The sequence below is a fragment of the Thamnophis elegans genome, chromosome 10, assembly GCF_009769535.1.
Source record: "Thamnophis elegans isolate rThaEle1 chromosome 10, rThaEle1.pri, whole genome shotgun sequence".
Classification (NCBI taxonomy): Eukaryota; Metazoa; Chordata; class Lepidosauria; order Squamata; family Colubridae; genus Thamnophis; species Thamnophis elegans.
In genome coordinates, this window is record NC_045550.1 from 6,928,561 (window position 1) to 6,934,560 (window position 6,000).

Here is a 6,000-nt window from a genome sequence, read left to right on the forward strand (position 1 = left end):
CTCTGTTAATATAACCTTGGGTTGCATTGATCTTTTTGGCTGCTGCCACACACTGCTGGCTCATATTTAAGTGATTGTCCACTAGGACTCCAAGATGCCTCTTGGAGTTACTACCATGGATCCTGTACCACCTATTCTATACCTGTGCATTTGGTTTGCCTTGACTAAATGTATAACCTTGCTTTTCTCACTATTGAATTTCACTTGGTTAGATAGGGCCCAGTGCTACCCTGCGAGACCACCAATGCCACCGGTAGCCTCCCATCGTCCAGTGCGACCCCACAGAGTTGGCCTCCTCAGGGTGCCGTTGGCCAGACAGTGTCGGCTGGCGACCCAGGGGGAGAGCCATTCTCTGTGGGAGCCCCTTCCCTCTGTAATGAGCTGCTTCGCATAATCCCCGACCTCTGGTCCTTCCGACGCGCCCTAAAAAGTTGGCTTTTCCAGCAAGCCAGCCTGGCCTGAACAAAACAAATCAAAGTATTGATTATTGTTAATTTTAATTTGAATTCTTCTTAAAAAAATGTGTCATTGTTAATTTTAATTGGGTTTGGGGATATCCAATTTAATTTCTTTTTAACTTTTGTAGTATGTGTTTCTTTTAATGTTGTATGCGCCCTGAGGTCCTTGGGAGAAGGGCGGCATATAAATCGAATATACCTAACCTAAACCTAAACCAACCCTAAAACTGTAAATTATTGCCCAGCATTTGTTCAAGGAAACCACACAAGAACTTCAAAAAAGAGAATGTAGTATACAGAGGCCAGGACTTTAAAAACTTATACCATAGAAACTACAGACAAACAGAGGTATGGTTCAGAGGATAAGATAAAAAAGGCTTGGATCTAAGATCAGACATGCAGGCAGATGGTGAAGTGAATTAAATTTTTGGAAAGAGTAAAGCTAAGATTGTCTATGAGAGACAAAAACTAAACAGGATGTCTGTGAAAGAAATAATTCCAGGGTAAATATAAAAGACTTTCTCAAACAGGATACAACTAAAGAGTGAATTTCTCTTTGAAGGAAATTCATGGTGAAGTCTATTTAATATGTGAGGATACAATAGATCAGAGATGAATAGAGTATCTTCATTGTGAAGTATCTTAAAGGTATGCCTTTGAACAGCACATTACCTTTTAAAAGTTACAAAATTAAGAATTATCTGCATGAGTAATATTCAGAGTCAAAGGACTCTATTCAAAGTCTTTGAATAGACAACAATTATCTGAATGAGTAATACAGATATGTCTGAGCTTAGCCAGAAAAACAAATGATTGGGTGGATATGTCAGGTGAAAAATGAGACAAAGCATGATGTTTAATGTAGCTGAAACTTTTTAGTTAGTTCTGAAATTGTAAAACAGCATTCCCAGTAATGTATTTGAAAATTATGTATTATTATTTTGTATTAATAACTTTTGAGCCTCGGTGGTGCAATGGTTGGAATGCAGTACTGCAGGCTACTTCTGCTGACTGTCGACTGCCTGCAATTTGACGGTTCAAATCCCACCAGGCTCAAAGTTGACTCAGCCTTCCATCCTTCCCTGGTGGTAAAATGAGGACCCAAATTGTTGGGGGCAGAATGCTGACTCTGTAAACTGCTTAGAGAGGGCTGTAAAGCACTGTATAAGTCTAACTGCTATTGCTATTAAGCAGTGATGTGCGGTCAGCTTTATGGCTGGTGAGGCACTTTTTAGACTTGTGGACTTCAACTCCCAGAATTCCACAGCCAGGCATGCTCAGTTCCGATTTAAAGTGGCAGCATTTTTCCCCCTTGCAAAATAAGTTTTCCATTTTTTCCTTCTCTCCCTCCCCCTCCTTCCTCCCTCCCTCCCCCTCTCTCAAACAGACACACGCACAAAGAGAAATTGGATCCTTCTCTCACTCACATCACCTCACTCACTCTCAAACAAACACAAACACAGAAGTTGGATTGGATATATTTTCCAAAGGCTTGAAAGCAGCTCCTCTGCCATACCCACCCTTCCCCTGCTGCCTTACGATCAAACTTTTTGAATTCCTCCCCCCTCCCCACACACGCACCTGTTTCAGAGACATTTCAACTCTGCTCTCTGCCTGTCCTGCCCTCATGAAAAGGCCAGAGCTCTGAGTCAGACTGAGCTAGTTGCTTCCAGAGAACTCTAAAAAGCCTCTAAAAAAGGCCCTCTACAGGAGGCGAGAGAACACGTGCCTCCTTTGCATATGAATTTTTTGCTTGTTAACCCTTGCTTAACTCTTAAAAGGCGAAAAAATTGCTTATGCACAGGAGGCCCCTATTTCTCTGGCCTCCTCCTATAGTTAACACTAAGCACTGTTCCAAGTCACTGTGAATCTGGTAGCAACTACCTTGGCTTTAATTATTTTAAAAAAATTATTTAAAATTCTAGTGACTGCACATCCCATCTATTAAGTCAGAAACAGTTTTGGATCCAGTTTGGTGCAGTGGTTAGGATGCTTGGACTAGAAACCAGGAGATTGTGAGTTCTAGTTCTGCCTTTGAGTTTGGGCTCTGTTTCTCTTCCCATTCATCTCACAAAACCAACATATATTTTTAAAAGAACAAAAATATGGTAATAAGAATAGCAAGAACAAGCTGAGAATGTAATCATATAGGTCTCAGTTCAGAAATGTTACTAAAACTGATTCATGTTTTTTGTGTAAGGGACGTAGGCTATACTTTTTACATCTTAGCTGATAATATCATAAATTAAAGAGTATTTTATTATTTTAAAAATATTTAGTTATCTCTTATATATTAAGTTATGATTTTTACCAGCTAGCAATTTTTCATAAACCCTTCTCCTCTTCTCCTCATGCAAGAGATAATTTATAAAAAAAAGTTGGACTTATGTGGCATCAGTATATAAAAAGTTGAAATTATTTCAGAAAAATCTCATCTGAGTGAAATTACGAAGTGATTAAGAGATTTGTTAAAACTATGAATTGGAGTTTAATTTGCTCTGCTGTTGGTTTTATAATATCAGCAACCATGTACTTGTAGAGTCACCAGAGTCCCTCTAAGAAGGAGATGGACAGTTTCTAATTTGATCAATCAATCAATCAATCAATCAAAATAAACCAAAATAAAAAACAAACAAAATTGGCTTTAACAAAACTGTGTCCTGGACATTCCTGTGAGTCTGTTGTAACTAGAGGTTACAACATCTCATTGTTTTCAAATTTATATTTAAAGAGTATTAAACATAGATGTGACTTTGTTACCCTTTTTCCCTTCTTTTTCTTCTCTCCTTCTCTCTCTCTCCCTCCCTCCCTCTCTTTGTGGAGTCACAGTCAATGAAATGCAGTAGGGTGCTGGAACCCATTCTACCAATATTTAGGAAGCTGATAAAATCTGTCTTCTTGCCAAGCTTATAATTGTTAGCATTAAAATGACTGATTGAAATATTGGCTTTCAAACTAGTTTGTAGAATAGAATACAATAACAGAGTTGGAAGGAACCTTGGAGGCTTTCTAGTCCAACCTCCTGCTTAGGCAGGAAACCCTATACCACTTCAGACAAATGGTTATCCAACATCTTCTTAAAAACTTCCAGTGTTGAAGCATTCACACTTCTGGAGGTAAGTTGTTCCACTGATTAATTGTTCTGTCAGGAAATTTCTTCTTAGTTCTAAGTTGCTTCTCTCCTTAATTAGTTTTCACCCATTGCTTCTTGTTCTACCCTCAGGTGCTTTGGAGAATAGCTTGACTCCCTCTTCTTTGTGGCAACCCCTGAGATATTGGAAGACTGCTATCATGTCTCCCCCAGTCCTTCTTTTCATTAAACTAGACATCCCCAGTTCCTGCAATTGTTCTTCATATGTTTTAGCTCCAGTCCCCTAATCATCTTTGTTGTTCTTCTCTGCACTCTTTCTAGAGTCTCCACATCTTTTTACACCATGGTGACCAAAACTGAATGTGTATTCCAAGTGTGGCCTTACCAAGGCATTATAAAGTGGTAGTAATCTTGATTCTATCCCTCTGTTTATGCAGCCTAAAATTCTGTTGGGTTTTTTGGCTGCTGCTACACAATGCTGGCTCATATTTAAATGGTTGTCCACTAGGACTCCAAGATCCCTCTCACAGTTACTACTATTGAGCAAGTTCCCACATATACCGTATCTGTGTATTTTGTTTTTCTTGCCTAAATGTGGAACCTTACTTTTTTCACCATTGAATTTCATTTTGTTAAATAATGCCCGATGTTCAAGTCTGTATCTTAAGCTTTTCTTCTGGAATGTTTGCTATTAAGGCCAGCTTGGTGTCATCTGCAAATTTGATGAGTTCCTCGTCCAAGTCATTGATGAAGCTGTTGAAGAGTACTGGGCCTAAAACAGAGCCTTGGGGTACCCCTACTACATACTTCCCTCCATGTGGCGCAATGGTTAAATGCAGCACTGCAGGCTACTTCAGCTGACTGTAGTTCTGCAGTTCGGCTGATCAAATCTCACCAGCTCAGGGTTGACTCAGCCTTCCATCCTTCCGAGGTGGGTAAAATGAGGACCCGGATTGTTGTTGGGGGCAATATGCTGACTCTGTAAACCGCTTAGAGAGGGCTGAAAGCTCTATGAAGCGGTATATAAATCTAACTGCTATTGCTATTGCTAGATGCAGTTCCATTGAGGACTATATGTTGAGTGCGGTTGGACAGCCAATTACAAATCCATGTAATATTGATCAAAATCAAAAGATCTGAATTAATAGTGGCTAAATGGCTGCATAATGGCTGATACTGCATAATGACTTATCTACTGAAATATAGTGAACTACATGAAAAAAATCTGAAAGGTACCATGGAATATGTAAATGGCTTGAAACAAATTGCAAATAGAATATATAGATGCAAAATAATGTAAGTCTTGATAAACAGCAGATATTTTTAAATGTAATTTTTAAAAATTTGGACTAAGCAATGGAATAAATTCTATATTTAGAAACAACAGTGCCTTTATAACAATGAAATCTGTTGGTGACTGCTAAATAGAAGAGAAATTGAATTAGGTCTGCTAATAAAATGGGAAGGATCAGGATGCTTGGGAGAAATGCAAGGCTGGAACAAGTACAACACGTTTTTTCCAATCTTCAAATTAATCCAATGAGAATTAAGTCTATTCAGAAGCTAGAAAATGTTAACTGCAGTTGGAACAGAAATGTAAAAAGAAAAAAAAAATAGAGACAGAAAATGATGTAATAAAACTAGGAACACTGTCTTTTCTTCACAGCAGAAACATATATCACAACAAATACTATACTTCTTCATTGATATATGCTATAATAACATATTCCTTCTATATTAAAGATAGACAGTGTAGAAGAATTCTAATTGTAGTTTTCAAACTTTCTTGTTTTCCCAGCCTGAATTTTTGTTTGCCTAACAGTTTCCACCTGCCTTATCCGAGGTCATACACATCCTTCTCTACACACACGTCAATCCTGTTAGAAGATAAAGATGTTCTAAAGCATTTTAGTTGTAAAGCTTTCTTGTAGGCCTGAAGCCTGCAACTTTCATGGGTAGCCTTCCCAGAACTTCCCAAACTTCCCAGAAGCCTCTGAATCACTTTTAATGGAAATCAGAAAGTTGGAAAACATTGATCTGTTCCAGCGAGGTGTAAACAGATTAAACATTTTTAACACATATTTAAAAAGTCATGGTGCGAAGTAAAAATAAGATTTTGAAAGCCACTGCACTGTCCATATTCTCTTGCAAAAAAGGCAAGTCATTTCCAGATTTGTCACTGTGCCAAGCCCTATTTATACATAACTGGAATTCTTTAAATTGTTATTTTTGCTTTTTCAAGAAATTGAGACATGGTGCTTATGTTTACTGCTGATTTGCAATCGCATTTAAAAATAAAAGTAAGAAACCAAACCATACAAAGCTAGATATATAAGTCAAAAGAACTATATACTTAACAGATGGAATTTGACAATCAGACAAGATAAATAGATTCTCAGTGCCCTTATTATGGCTAAAGGTTTGGTCTAGTGGTTAAAACACTGGACTAGA